We start from the raw sequence: 16339 nt of genomic DNA, 5'->3' as shown, positions 1-16339 counted from the left end.
TGCAAAAGTACTACTACCGAAGCCATATTAAAGACAAAATTAAAAACATGAAGCTAAAAAATCAAAAAGACGGTTGTTTAGAAAAGTTTGTTCAATATGGCAATACAGTGAGACCTTTTATATAGTTAAGAGAAGTTTGTTCAGTTTGGCAATAAAGATGGGCCTTTTGTGTAGTTTGTTTTATCTATGTTTTGCAAATATTTTTATCTGTTTCGCTAAATACACAATAAACAAGAAGTTCTGTTAAACTGTTCTCACATTTCTTACTTAAAGATAGTTCAAACTTTTTTTATCTTAAAAAAAAAAAAAAGAAGTCATTTTGTTATTCTGTTAAAACTTTTAATAGAGTTGCATTTAGAATTACTTCTGATATTTTAAGAGTTTGTTAAAAAGCACACTAATTTAAAAAGTTGTATCTTGCCATCCAATTATTCTTCTTCAAAGTAGCGAGGCTTTTTAATACTTTTGCTCTCTAATTTATTCCTATTTACGCAAAGGGTTTTTTTTTCAATGTAAACACGTATAAAAGAATAGTTTTTTAAAAATAATGTTAAAGGAGTTGAGTAAAAAATATGTCTGAATGAACTTTCTTTACAAAAAAATACAACTAAGAAACAAGCGCGCCTAAGAAAAACCAGATCACGATTCACTAAGTCAAAAGACGAAAGAAACGAACTTTAAAAGCTCTTTCTAGACAACAAATTCTATTTTTGGCTATGCAGATTTTGTATTTAAGCAACCTAACTTTTGTTTCACTTCTATTTTATTTTACGTTTATCTTGTATTTTGCCTTGCCTTTTTGTGTTTTGTGATGTCAAGCTGCATAATCTAAACTTAAAAGAGGAAAACTATGCTAACTTTTCTTTGAAAAATTGTCCAAAAAGTACCTTAAACCGATAGAGATAGCTCACGAATTTTTTTTATGCACTTTTACTTTCTAACTTATCAATATTTGCGCAAATGATTTTAATTAATTCAGTTCAAACATGGTTTGTAGATTATTATATTGTTGGTTTTTTATGCAGTCTAAACTTTTTTTCATCTATATTTTACGATTATCTTACATTTTATGTTGCCTTTTTGAGCTTTGTGTTTAGTGATGTCAATTTACATAATCTAAACGTGAAAGAGGAAAACTACGCTAACCTTTCTTTGAAAAATTATTCAAAAACTAGCTTTGACAAAGTAGCGAGGCTTTTTCTGCACTTTTACTCTCTAACATACATATTTTGGCGCAAAGGACTTTATTTAATCGAATTTAAACATACCCAGTAGATTATTATGTTGCTAGTTTTATATGCAGCCTAAATTTAGTTTCATCTATAGTTTATTTAACGTTTACCTTATGTTTTATCTTGTCTTTTTGAGTTTTGTGTTTTGGATGTCAAGCTACATAAGCTAAACTTTAAAGAGCAAAACTACGCTAACCTTTCTTTGAAAAACTATTCAAAAACTACCTTAGACAAAAGCTAGATTTAAAAGAGAAAAACTGCGCTATTTTTACTTTGAAAAAACTTTCGAAAACTAACTTAATCGATAGAGATGGCACACGATTTTAAAAAGTTGTATCTAGTCATCCACTTCTTCTACAGCAAAGTAGCGAGGCTTTTTATGCACTTTTGCGTTCTAATTTATCTCTGTTTACGCAAATGGTTTTTGTTTATTTCAATGTAATGATATACAAAAGAGTATTTTGTTAAAGATTATGCTGCAGGAGCTGCGTAAAAAAACTCTGGTGACCTTTCCCTAAGAAAAAAGCAACTGAGAGGCATGTGCGCCTTAAAAAATCCAAATCGCGATTTACTAAATAAAAAGACGAAAAGAACGAACTTTAAAAGCTCTTTCTATACATTTGTGTTTATGATAGGCAATGCAGATTTTGATTTTATGCAGCTTAACATTTGTTTCATATATATCTTATTTTACGTTTATCCTATACTTTATCTTGCCTTTATGAGTTTAGTGTTTTGTGATCTCATGCTAAATAAGCTAAACTTTGCTAATTTTTCTTTGAAAAAATTTTCAAAAACTACCTGAATTATAGGCTTGATTTAAAAGAGGAAAACTGCGCTAATTTTTCTTTGAAAATATATTTAAAGACTACCTTAAACATAAGCTAGATCTAAAAGAGGAAAACAACGCTAACTTTTCTTTGAAAAAATATTCAAATAGTACCTTAATCGAAAGAGATAGCACACGAATTAAAAAGTTGCATTTAGTCATCCGTTTCTTCTTCATCAAAGTAGCGAGGCGTTTATGCACTTTTATTCTCTAATTTATCTCTATTTACGCAAATGACTTTTGTTTATTTCAATGTAAAAGTTTTCAAAAGAGTATTTTGTTAGAGATTATGCTGCAGGAGCTGTGTAAAAAAACTCTAGTGACCTTTCCTAAAGAAAAAGCAACTAAAATAGATGTGCGCCTAAGAAAATCCAAATTGCGATTCACTCAATTAAAAGACAAAAACAGCAAACTTTAAAAGTGAAACTATTTTTACAAGCGTATTTTGTAAAGATGAAATGTTCTTTTTACATTTTAACGTTTCGAAAAGGATTTTTTTCTATTCAAATAATTATTACAATTTAAAGTGTTAAATAATATTTCGGAGTTAGTTACAGAAACGACCTAACACGCCTGTTATATTAAGTTAAACGAACAATATAGATAAAAAAAATGAAAAACCATCATTTAGAAAAAAAAGAAAAAGTAGAAAGGAAATAGATATTGAGGAAAAATGAAAATAAGAACTTCTAACAAAGAGCTCTTGTTTTTATTTTTCAGATTTTAGATGCTTAATTCCTTGAATGAAAACTGATGACCCACTATTAAGGTTGTTCCTAGCCTTCCGTTCTCAAACTAAGCAAAACGGTGAAGTTGTTTGATTAAGTATCGTAGTTTGCTGATTTGCACGTGCACCATTGCCAAAACTGTGATGCTTGGTTCCTTGATTGGATTGAAGAAGCTTACTCATCACCATGCTTTTTCCTAGCTGTCCGTCATTATGTTTTGCAATTCACTGGTTCTGTTTTGCATATTCATTTTCTGTTTAAGTATCATCGATGGTGGTGTCGTGCATGCAAACTTTCCGAAACTCTGATGCTTGTTTTTCTTGAATGGAAAGATGAGCTTATACTTTAGGTGACTTTTAAAACTGCAGTAATTAGTGCCTCGAATGGAAAAACGAACTCATTCATTACAGACCAAGGTTGTTCCAGGCCATCCGTTAACATATTAGGCAGCAGTACAGCGAAGCTGTTTGTTTTAGGTTTTATTTAGCTGGTGTGTTTTCAAGGTTTATATTTTAACTGCCTAGTCTCATCAAATTAAAAGAAATCATTTTTAAACGGATTTTCTTGTTTCGTATGTGCACTCTAAGCGTTTATAAGCTTTTGTTGTTTCGAGAAATAACTACATGAAGCTTTTTCACCGCGTAAGTTGTACAGAGCCACACTGAAAGCTAAAATCGACTTTAAGGTCGAAGGTGAAAATCGACCCTAGAGCTTTGAAAACGACGTCACGAAATTTGCAAGACATCATCGAAGAAAATTACAGCGGCCAGATGCGACTCTTTGTACTAAGTCTCCAAATCTTAGCCGGTTAAGCGTTCGAGTCGAGAGATCAGACGTTTTTTCGTAACCTAAGAGACCGACCGATCCGTTTGCGACGCTGCAGAGAGAAAGAAGACGGCAAACGACAGGGTTGTTACCGTAACAAACATCCGTGGGTACCTCCATCTCGAATGGCTTTTGGGGAAACGTTCGCTTTAAACTCAAAGGGAAGGTTGTTGAAGCTCACAAACGCCTGGTTGACGATTTTCTAACGGCAGAGACCGTGTTTACAATGGATGCAGGCCGTTTAACTGAGCCCAAAGCGCAAGATCTTTCGGAAAACTCTTCTTAGGTCGATGCAACAAGACTACTAAACCCGTGCACCTAGCGGCACGTTACAATTAAAGGACGCTAAACCCTAACCTTAACCCTAACCCTAACTCTAACCCTAACCCTAACCGTAACCCTAACCCTAACCCTAACCCTAACCCTACCGGTAAAAATATGAAGAAAGAGTTGTGATTAATTAATCAGCTAAGCGAATTAGTTATTTGTTAATGGTAACTTTTTTTAAGATATACGTTTAGATTTAATTAAAACTGATTTTCAGTTTTCTTGATCGTTTTTTGATTGTTAACAACAATTGTTGATAAACGGTTTTTATTGATTCATTCACCGAGGTCTCAATCTGAAAAGGCCATAAAGTTGTAATTAAAGTCATTCATACTATATATATATATATATATATATATATATATATATATATATATATATATATATATATATATATATATATATATATGCATATATATATATATATGCATATATATATATATAGATATATATATATATATATATATATATATATATATATATATATATATATATATATATATATATATATATATATATATATATATATATATATATATATATATAATTGTTAACTTTCTTTTCTTAATCTCATTATGTCTAATCTTGCCAATAAACGTAGAGCACGAACGTTGGCCGTTAATTCGGTCAGGCGGATTTTCGACCAAGCTAACAATCTTATGGTTAGGGGTTTGTACGAGGGTTGCTTGAATGAGTTGACGAGTCTGAAAAATACAGCCTTTGTTTTTCTGTCAAAATTATTTGCTTTAAGAGCAGTCGTGCAGAACTCCATTGTTTCATTTGCAAGATTGTAAAAGAGGGTTCCAGAAGCAAATCAGGTCTGTTCCAACCAAATTTCTCAATGTTGGCCAATGTATTCACGTCTTTTTCAATCTTAGACCAAAGATCTTGATATTTTTTGTATAAAGATCGACTGGGTCCCTTTTTTTCTCCCTGTAATTCCATCATAACATGATGAACATGCCTTTCCATTATATGGTGCCTAAATTTATTATTATTATCATTTTTTGTCATTACTCTCAGAAAAAAAAAAAAGAAAAAAAAAGCCCGTAATTTATATAGTAAAGCATCATACCTGCACATTAGCCAAAGAATTGGACAAGGTAGAGAATAAACTGCAATATTTCTAATTGCACCATTATGTTTTCCAGTGTTTGAGCGAGTTATGTCAGCACAACAAGCTATGATCTGGTCTTTTAAGTCATAATATTCCACAAGGCTTTGGATAGCCAGTGCTTGATACTTCCCTATGGAGGAGGGTACTTCAAGTATTTCCAGAAGAAAGTCAAGTGAGCGGGTCTCTGGAGAGGAAACACTAATTGCCAACCTTTCTACTGTTTCCGAAATCTTTACCTCTGTCCTGTACTGCTTGACCAACTTTGTGTCAAAGTGAAGAACAAGTTTTAAGCCCTTTACCTTATCCAGGTTCTGCTCTCTCAATATAAGTGCTTCATTCTCTATAATTTAATGGTTTTTTCTTGCCATCTGTGACTTAGAAATGTTCAAAATGTCAGTATCTACTCCCCCAGCTTGGAACAGGGAAGACAACATTGCTGTTTCAGATATAAAATAATAAATACCTAAAAAAAAATACAGAGCATTGTCATTTTTTAAATTATGTAACATTTAAGTTGTTTAAACTTGAAGTTTTATATATACTTTAAATATACTTAACTTTTTTATATATAAACTTATTTACCTTGTCATAAATGGAATTCACTTATCCAAAACATCATTCAGACTGAGTTGAAGACAAATCTTGGTTGAATCACACAACTTTTTTTTTTTACAGTAGGAGTTTCAAAGTCTGAACCATAATCTGTTCCACTACACCCACTGGAGAATTCCTGCTCAAAATTTCTCAAAGCTTCTTCTTCTGCTGCTTTTTCCAGTAATTGACTTTTTTTTTTTTGTTCAACAATTGCTTTCAGTCTCTCCTGCTGTTGCTCTTCTGCTTCCATCTTCCTCAGCAGATTTTTCATTATTTCCTCACCTTCAGCAACTATTTCAGCAAATATTTTGTCATTTTTGTAGGACACTTTCACCATGTCTCCTCTCAAACATCTTTTCAAAAAAATTGAATCCTCCTTTACAGCCTCTTTACTCCTTCTAGGATCCTGGCTAATTAACTTGAAAATGTTTTCCTTATGTATAGGAAACAAAACATTGGCTTTGTCTAAGAACTCTTGAGTATGTTAGCTCATGGTTTCTTGCTCATCTCTAAGGTTCTCATCTTTAAAATTTTAATATACTGGGTATACAGAGCAATGATTCTATTCCTTAATTAAAAGTTACAACATTTAAAAAATGTCAACGTTTTAAAATATAGTATAAAGCTTATGTAATTATATTTCACAGATAAATGTTTCACAGAATACTTAATTTTTATCAGAGATTTTTATTAGAGAAAATTACTCTAGGATATTTAGTAACTTACTTAATCGATCGTTCACTGATGATAAAATTTTCATCAAAGCCTGCCTTGTTCCAAATGTTAATCAGTTCCCTTATGATGCACACATTTGTTATTTCGTTTCTGCAATCAGCATAACACATACCACCACTGCATCTAAGTTTGCCTGTACTCTCCAGAGGACATCCAATTTTAGATGACAATGTTTTGATTGCAGTTGCATGACTCTGGTTAATCCAGTAAATTCTGCGACAAACTTCCCCACCAGTTGGAAGTCTATTTGGAGAAAATATCTGGAGAGGGTACCCCAACAGATAAAGAATTCTTCTTCTACTAGCTTTTCCAACATGCCCTGCACTTGCCATATTTAATACTATTTTCTATATTATAAAATACAAGAGAATTGATCACAATTAAATGTCATATTACAGAAATGATCACAATGTTTATATATATATTTTACATATATGTAAAAATTGTTACAATTAAATTTATATTACTCAAATTATAATTAAGTAGCAGTATGCAATATATACTGCTAATGTTTTTCAACATCCTAATAACTGATATTTTATTACTTAATATATTTGCAGAGTTTTAATCATAAAATGCAAAAAAAATTCTGTAAACTTATTAAAATTTATATGAAACATTTTTTTAAATTACCTTCTTCAGCTTAACAATCATTTTTAGCCCAGATATTTTTATAGTGGTCTACTGGGACCAAATAAGGAGGATTGACATAGTGCACAATATTAAAATCAAAAATTTTTTTTTCTGGGACACCCTATGTTGCATATATTTGAGATGTATTTTTAATGAGAACGAACAGTGTTCCCCTCTAGTCACTTCAAAATCTTGAATAGCCTCCCTTAGTAAATGTACAATACCTCGATTAGAATTAAAAGGTTGCTTACTGCCTGCAACACTTATGTCAAAAGTAGTTAAGCAACTTTCATCGATCATTCTTATTTCTAAAATTAAATTAAATTCAGATTCTTATAATTGCTAAAAAATTCTAATAAAATATATGAAACATTTATTCAAAGCCGTCTTGAAAAAATTAGAGATTTATTTGACTTTTCCTTTTGGGATTACGTCGAAACAGATCGTAATCCTGCGGATATTATATCACGAGGTGCTAGTATTGAAAATTTAACTAATAATCAGTTATGGTTTAATGGACCCAAATTTCTTTATACTCCAGAGATTTAGCCTTCCTTTGATCAAAATAAATTAATAAACCCTCCAGAGGAAACAAAAGTATTACTTATAACTAATGAATTGCTCATAGATTTAAAATTTATTGATATAACTAAATTTAATTCATATTCCCGTTTAATACGAGTAACAGCTTATATTATAAAATTCGTATCTTGCTTAAAAAATACGCAAGTACGAAAAGACAATCTTTTACTTTCTTCTTTTGAATAAAAAAACGCCAAAATAATTTGGATTAAATTTATCCAACAAAACATATATAGTTCTAAGAATTATAAACAGCTCAAAAATTATTTAGGATTTTTCTTTGATAGCGAAGGAATGATAAGATGTAGGGGGCAATTGGGGAATGTTCAAATTAGTTACAATATTAAATTTCCGATATTTCTTCCAAAGGAAAGTCTCTTTACTGAATTAATTATTTTACATTGTCATGAAATTGTTATGCACAACGGCGTAAAAGAAACGCTCAACCAATTAAGAATGGAATTTTGGATTCCAAAAGTTAGAAATTTGATTCAAAAATTAAATGTGAAAAATATATATTCTGAAGGAGAAATATTTAAGTGTTGGATTTTGTTAGCTTCTTGTGCTAGTACACGTTTTATGCATTTAAACTTAGTTCCTTGATTTTTCAGCTTTGGCATGTATTTGAGGGTTGCGAAGACTCATTAGCAAACTTGGCGCACCTTACGAAATTATTAGCGTAATGGATCTTGTTTTACAGCCGATGAAACACAACAATTTGCATCCTCAAAAGGTATTTTATGGCACTTCAATGTTGCAGCCGCTCCGTGGTGGGGAGGATTCTTTGAATAAATGGTATGTTCAATCAAGAGATTTCTCAGAAAAGTATTGAAAGCTGCAAGATTATCTTACGAAGAAGTTCTCAGAATTCTTGAAGAAATTGAAGTCGTTACAAATAATCGTCCCTTAACTTTTTTTTATGAAAAACAAGAGACTCGAGCACTTCATGTACAAGCTGTGATCTACAATCTCTTCTTTGTGTTTAACAATATTGTATATTAAAATTTAAAATAAATTGAACTCGTTTTACAAGTCCATTCTTGAGTAAAACAATAAGGTGCAACGTTGTTTTCAAATATGTTTCACACATTATTATGGCTAGAAAGGTTCGTTTTATTGTTATCAGTTTTAGAATTCAATTTAACACGTTGAATTAATTTTTTATAATCAATATTGTTCGCATTAAATGGGAATATTCCGGTCGACCGAAATCCGTTAATAATATTTTTTTCCATATTTGGATTCATAACAAAACTATTCAACAACATTTGTACATTTTTTCTGAGAATTTCATTAAAATCGTTATCCAATTTAAATTGACGACAAATGTTTTGCCTTTTCTTTTCCATTGGTACGAAAACTGACACATCTATTGGTTGTAAGATGAGTGTAGCATTACGAAACAACGAAATCAAATGAATTCTTTCCGAAGAGCAATAAATGCTGAGCTCTTTAGACAGATGCGAGCAATGTCCATCCGTGAACATATATATTCGTAACTGTGATTAATAGATTTCAAATATGGTACTAACACATTTGTGTAGCACTCATAAAAGCATTCGGCAGTCATCCAGCCGCTGTCACTTTTACCGAGACCCTTACCTGGTGGTGCAGCACCAACAATAGTTTTTGCCATTCGAGCATACTTGTACAATGTTAATGATGGTGCAAACTTACCTTTTGCATTTACGCAAATTAGAGTTGTAAGATTTTCCTTATTGCTGTTGTTGCATTCTTCATAAACATTTCTTCCTCTAAAGCCAATTACTTTTCCAGTTTTTGGAGCTTACTAAAAACTAGTTTCGGATAGTTTGGGAAATCATCTTTAAATGATAGTTTGGGATATCATCTTTACATGGTGTTTTTACACCTTGCCCTTTAACTATTTTTTGTACTGCCCTAATTAATAACTTTTTTGTTGTCGCAAATCCCATGCTATTAACCAACCAACCAATTCATTCTCTATTTCTTCTCCAAGATATGATTTAATACCAGAGTTTTGCCGTTTGGGTTGGCTTTCACCAGATAATTTGTTGCGTAAGGTACTTTCAAGAACATTAAACTTTTTGCTGACACATAAAATTTTTTCACCTTTATTTAAAGTTCTAACTGCTGCATACAGTTGTTCTTCTGAATACAATAGCTTTTTTTGAATATTTTTATTCTTTTTTGAACCTTGCATCTTTCTAATCGAATTCGTTTCACATAATAAATAAAGTATAAAAAACATGTCAAATAAATGCTCCCTTGGGTTGAATTACCTTTAATTGGTAATTTAGTTTAACTTAAATGGTTTTTTTTAGAGAGAAAACTTCACAAAATAAAACACGTCCGAAAAAATATTTTTATAAACGGTTTCTGATAACAATTATCATTTTCGTAATCACCTACCGTGTAAATGATTAAATAATGTTATGCAAAAAAGACTTATACTTTTTGATAAGAGTTAAAATATTCAATGTTTTTACAACTATTTTAAACTTTTATCGAAAAAATTATATAAATTTTAAGCTACAAAAAAAACAAGAAAAACTTTTTTTTACTGTTAAAGATTTTCTTAAGAAAGCAATAAAAAATCATTTGAGGGTGAAAAAACATCTCAAAGCTTTAAAAATAATTCTTTTTAAAAATATATTGTTGGTGAAATAAGTTAGTTTTGTATAAACAGTACTAAAAAAATAAATTTAAAAAAAAAAATGGAATTTACCGGTTTTTTCAAAAACCACGTTAGGTACTTCTTCACGGTAGGGGGTGCCATGACCATATATCAATACCAATCAATATCAATATATTTTGAGCTAAAGATGTTGCAAAAAACACAGATCATTGCAAATAGTAATTCACTAATAAAACGTAATGACCTAAATGAGATAAAAAAAGCAATAAGAGAAAAACATAAAAAGTAAACTAGTCACAATAAAAGTAGGCCTTTACAAAAATCAAAAGATTCACTTATAAAACAAACTTTTAAAAGAGTTATAATATAGGTCAAATAGTTATTATAGTGTATTCACATATACATAGCATATACACATATGCACAAAGAAGAAATAATAAAATGTACATAAACACAAAGATAACAGTCATTGAGGTAAAGAATAAAGTTAAGCGTAACTTTTTATGTAGAGATGATGGAGTGACTTTAAGAACAGATTCTTGGACCTAAGGATAAAATTTATTTTTAAGGTGTATGGAAGGGTATTCCAAGAAAGGAGACACTGGTATGCAATGTAGTTTGTTCCATGCTCAGTTGTCCGTTTTAGTGGTATGGTTATGTTATTATAAGTGACTGATCTTAGGTTATGCCCACACGTTGGCCTATTGTCCCCAAACCTGCCATGCATATTGTAAATGTGAACCAAAAATTGAGTGGTATATAGATGGCAATGTTTCAAAATTAACGTAATGTCGAATATTTGCTAACATGCCGTTGGAACGGTTTAATTTGAGAGTTAGTCCATTTATGTGTGTTTTAAATGAAAGTTTCTTATTGATAACAACACCAAGATAAGTTTTGTTACAAGACAAAGGCAGCATTAGGCTACTTATTCTAAAGTTCAAGTATTTTGGAAGATTCTTGTTAGATTTTTTTAGAAAAGTTAGTATAGTGCAAAAACCGTAGATCCTGTTTTTGTGGACTGGAATATCTTGGGCCAGCTTGAAGACATCAGGAAATATTCCTTTGCAAAATGACTTATTTAAAATGGTACTTAGTGGTTTGCATGGAATTTTTGCTACCAGTTTAAAAAGTTTTGTTGAAAGGCTGTTCGGTCCAACGCTCTTACCTTCAATGACAGTGACAAGTGAAATTTATATAGTCGAGGGTTTTCTCTTTCCTTAATGCGCGCACATAAAAGGACTTGCTATTAGGATTCATAAAATACTTTTGAAAGCTGAATCTAGAATTTGGAATTCAATTAGATAATTTTGAAGCAATCGTAGTAAAGAAATTGTTAAAATGATTATGGATTGCTTTAGGATTAGTTTCGCATTTGTTGTTGATCAGTATGCTTGTCGGGGAGTAACTTTTATTTGACTTTACATTTACATTTATCACCTCTTTTATACTTTTCCAAGTGTTTTTTATATTATTTATATTGTGGTTAAAAAAGTTTAAGTCATTTTTCCTTTTTGCTAAACTTCATAAGATTGTTTTCACTATTACAATATTGTTTAAACTTGAAAAAAAATGAATTTTTCTTTTTACAGTTTTTTGGTTTTTATTGTTTTTTTATGAAGTTTTGGTTGTTATTAAGTTAAGAATGCCTATCGTTAACCAAGGTTTATCTTTAACAAAGTACATTTAGTAAGCCAATAATATATTTGACTTTTTTAATTTCGATATATTTATAAAGTGCATTATGGATGCAGGTATTTTGCTCAATGCAAACATGAATAATATTAAAGCAACTTAAACTGTGTGACACATATTTCATTTTTAAGTAGTTCATATTTATGAGAGTTATGACTCAGTAATTTCTTGTTTTACTCCATTCTAAAATTGATAATAAACATTGGAGTATATACATTATTTGATAAATTTAAAAAATAGGTAATAAAGTTGATTGAATTTTGTATAGCAGAGTATTCCAGATATATTTTTTATGTACGATTATACAAAAATATTACAAAAATATTACAAAAATAGTAATATTTTAAAAGTCAAAGTGGCATCAAAATGGAAATTTTTTTGACATTAATTTTATTGATTTGGATGGTGTTGCTAATCAAATAGATAATGATGTGGATGTTGCTTTTGATCCAAAAGATCATGACCATTCTGATCAACTGCAACATCCACATCTTAATCACAAGAGATAGGTCTAAATTCAAAATTTTCTTAAAGAATTTTTATCAAAAATGTCCAAATAATTTCAGAAGTTGCATTCAGACTTCTCTAAAAGTTATGAGAAGAGTGTTGTACTAAAAGATTTAACTTGTATTACATCAGTCATTCTTATAATTAACCCTATATTTTGGTTAGTTTCTAGAAGTTTTTATTGTTCTTTCTTCAGGTAATTGAAATTTGGAAATGAAAACCTCAAAAAGAAGCCCTTTTGCAAAAACCCAACAACCAGGTGGTTTGGAATTTTGCCAACCCTGTCTGTCTTCATCATAAAACTCTTCATCTAGTTAATTTTGATATAGTATTATTTATGTTGAGGGAAGTTTACTTGAAGTTTCATTTATTCAATCTCATCAAATGTTAGTGTTATCCCATTTCAGGGGGTTTCATTAAAACATCTATAGTTTTAATTGTAACTAGCTGTAATTAAGTGATAATGTCTAATCTGCAAGCATGGCGGTACAGTCACAGCAACGATTTGCATGCTCTTCACAAATTGAAAATAACACAGGCACTAAAATGCTAGATAAGTTCAAAGTATAAAATATAACAGAGACAATCAGTCTTGTACTAATACTTTACTTTATTCACCAAAATGATAAAAGATAAAGAAAAATGCACGCTTAATCTTTGAAAATTAATCAAGTTAATACTTGAAATATTGAGATTAGCGATTGCAATCCCGGGATCCCGGCCTTTTTTATGATCCCGAAATCCCGGGATTGTCTAACATCAATCCCGAGATTCCCTGAAAGATCGAACAAAATAAAGCGTAATGAAAAAATATATAAAAACAACAATAATTTTGTGTATCAATAAAATAATTTTTATTTAGCATAAAATTGTACAAAGTATTTTATTTTCAATTGTACAATAAAATACGATATCGAAATGGATTGATTTAAAGAAAAACAAAAGTGAAAATCTCCGCACTACGTCATGTTGGTTAGCATAATAATAGATTTTTAACCAATGAAAAAAATTATTATAATATGCCTGCTTGCGATACCCAGACTTTGTATCATTAAATATTACGATTTATACTTATTTTATAATAGTTTGTTAAAAACTTTTAGAATATTCGCGTTAAATTGGTTAGATTCTTTAATACCTTAGTTACTATAGTTAATAATTTTTAATAGCTTTTTTACTATTGTCAGTTGTCAGTGGGAACTAATTGAAGGAACGACTTTCATAATGTAATAGTTTTTTGAAACACAAATAATCTAAAAGAGTTGGGGAAATAAATATTCCTGTTTATCCTCAACCTTTTGACTGAAAGATAAGGTTTCACCAAAAACAGCATAACTTTGGAAAAGGTCTTATAAACTTAAAAATAAAGACTTATCACCTTACATTTTAGCGTTAAAACTAACGGTTTTAATTTTCAACTCATAAACTTATACTCTAGTTGGGAGGAATGGTGCGTCAAAGAATTGAAAACACAGGCATTAAACTGCATCAAAATACAAAACATTACTTTTAATGCCATAGGTGTCCACAGTATGACTTTGTTTACTTTTTTTTATTTAATACTGTTCTAACTAATATAGTTTTTGATATATTAGCAGGATATACTTTTCAAAAAAAAATATTTTTATCAAATTTTCATAACTATTTTTTTAATTATCTTTATTCTCATAAAGTTTCTCATGAGAAATTTTTCACGGAGAAATTTTTGGACGCAGGATTCAAGTTGGATAAATTAATTACTCATCATTGTATTAAAGAACAAATTCGAAGGTTTTGTCTTCTCTATAATTTGACTTGCTGAACAATTACGTCTTTATCGCAATGACGACACGGACTTTATCGACAGTTGTAAGTGGCTTCGTGGTTCGAATTACAAGAGGATGTGGATTATCACAACTTCTTGAAGTTCGAACCACGGATTTTAAAATATCGAAGAGTTTAAAAAGTTGAAATACAAAAATATGTTTTTTTAGTTGAAATACAAAAATTGAATGAGTAAAAATAAATATGCAAAATGTAGAAATAATACAAAAAATGTTTATGAAATGAGTTATTGAGAGATTATAGGAAGAAAAGATTTTTGAAAAGTTTTCTTTTTGAAAATTATTTGAAGTGTTTTTAATTTTTATTTTCGAGTTGTTTTTTTTTTATCGGAGCAAAAATTTGCTTAAAAATACTTTGAAAATTTTTTAAATAACGTTAAAAAAACACTGTTACTAAATCCAAATTATAATGAAAATATGAAAGATTTATGTTCTCGATGTCAATGGCCACAGTTATAAATAAATTCTTTACTTTTAATTTTTTTTTGATGTTGGTGAAACTACAAAAAAAAAAAAAAAAAAGAAAGAAAAAAATTTGGTTAGTGAAAATTGAAAAAAGTCTTTTAAATTCGATATTCATTTTAAATTCTAGCGAATTTTTAAATTATAGCAGTCTATTTTCTTCCGACCTCAAGAATCGCCGGTTTAAAGGCAAAAACTCAGTACCAATTTTTCATTTTGAAGAAAACAAGGTATTTTATGTCAGTAAATCTGAAAAAAAAAAGAACCCAAAATATTTTACTTTTTGTTTAAACACTATATAAGCACGAGTTTTTATATATCATCAAACTTCAAAAAATAATCACTTTTAACTCAAATTTTATTAAAACTGTACTCCATGACTTTTAACTCCAAACCGATGATACCATACCTAGTGTCTTGAGACAAATATTTGATGAACCAATGCTTTCCATTTCCATAACAATAAAAATAACTTTTAGTTTGTTAAATAGTTTTGAAGAGATTAACTTTTCCTTTGAGCTCTTTTCAAATAAACGATAAAGCAGTCTCCGCTCAGAATGATAGTTCTTCTCTTTATATGAATCTCTAAAATGAATACCGAGCATTAGATTAACACTAACAAGGTCAAAAAATAAACCTCCTTGTGGGATGTGAGAACAACATTTTTAATCATTTTCTAGATGATAATTTATCATCTGCTTTTAAATGAACTTAGTGATACTACAATTTAAGGAGAAAAATACAATAAGTATTTACTCATGTCTTTTTCGAAGTGAGTTACCATCTTCATAATTCTATTCTATTTGAACTGTTTTTGCAATAACGTTTGGCATTTGAGTTATTGAGAACGCCATGTAGTACTTTGCTGTACTTTTTCGTTTGGACATAAGTGACGTCACAGCGTCAATTAATTTTATGTTTTGCTGAAGCTATAACTTTTTGACTATATTGCCAAAAATTTTATACTTTTTTGAGAAAATGGTGATAAGCGAAACTTTTATTTAAGACATGTAATTTTTTAATTTTCTTATGATAAATTAGTCTTAACCATATGCATTATTTGCTCAACCGTATTTAAAACCGTTGTTTAAATGCACAAATTTGTTTCAATTGTCACTTTTACAGGTCATAGAGTTATGCAAAAGATTGGTTTTTTGTTAAAACAAACATTAAACAAAGTTTGGAATCACTCTACTCACGAGTAGATTAGAACTTACGTCATTACAATTTGTCATAATTATCAAGCGTCAGTTAATACTCTCTGGCTTTTATATTTAATTAGCATTACAGAAGGAACCACTAAACTTAATGACATAATTCATATAGGTTATCAGCATTACATTTCTCAGACTATAACTTTGTATGGTTAAGTTATTATGATATCTATAAGTAAATACTTAAATGTAATTTTGTCTGAGTCTTCTTGAGTTAGGATTCTTTGAAGACTACTAATCTCATTTAGTCCATTTCTTTGTGAATACTTTTGCTTTGCAAAAGATCATTACATCATTTTCTATGTTAAATGGTGATAGCTGGATCGAGAACGGAATAACACTATATTTCTACGGGACTATTTGATGTTTTTTTTTAAATGTACTTGATTAAAATCCTTGAAGCATTTTTATTGGTGATC

General features: G+C 29.8%; 2 pseudogenes; both read right to left on the bottom strand.

Moving 5' to 3' along the window:
• Positions 1 to 4491: 4491 nt before the first annotated feature.
• On the bottom strand, positions 4492 to 5989 carry LOC149890483 (uncharacterized; annotated as a pseudogene).
• Positions 5990 to 8684: 2695 nt separating this feature from the next.
• On the bottom strand, positions 8685 to 9856 carry LOC149890482 (uncharacterized; annotated as a pseudogene).
• Positions 9857 to 16339: the final 6483 nt, after the last annotated feature.

Source organism: Hydra viridissima, unplaced genomic scaffold (genome assembly GCF_058129835.1).
Source record: "Hydra viridissima isolate aposymbiotic clone 2 unplaced genomic scaffold, HvirCarnegie_v1 scaffold_3, whole genome shotgun sequence".
In the NCBI taxonomy this organism is placed as follows: domain Eukaryota; kingdom Metazoa; phylum Cnidaria; class Hydrozoa; order Anthoathecata; family Hydridae; genus Hydra; species Hydra viridissima.
Note: the sequence above shows the minus strand (reverse complement) of the source record. Positions and strands in the feature narration are given on the sequence as shown.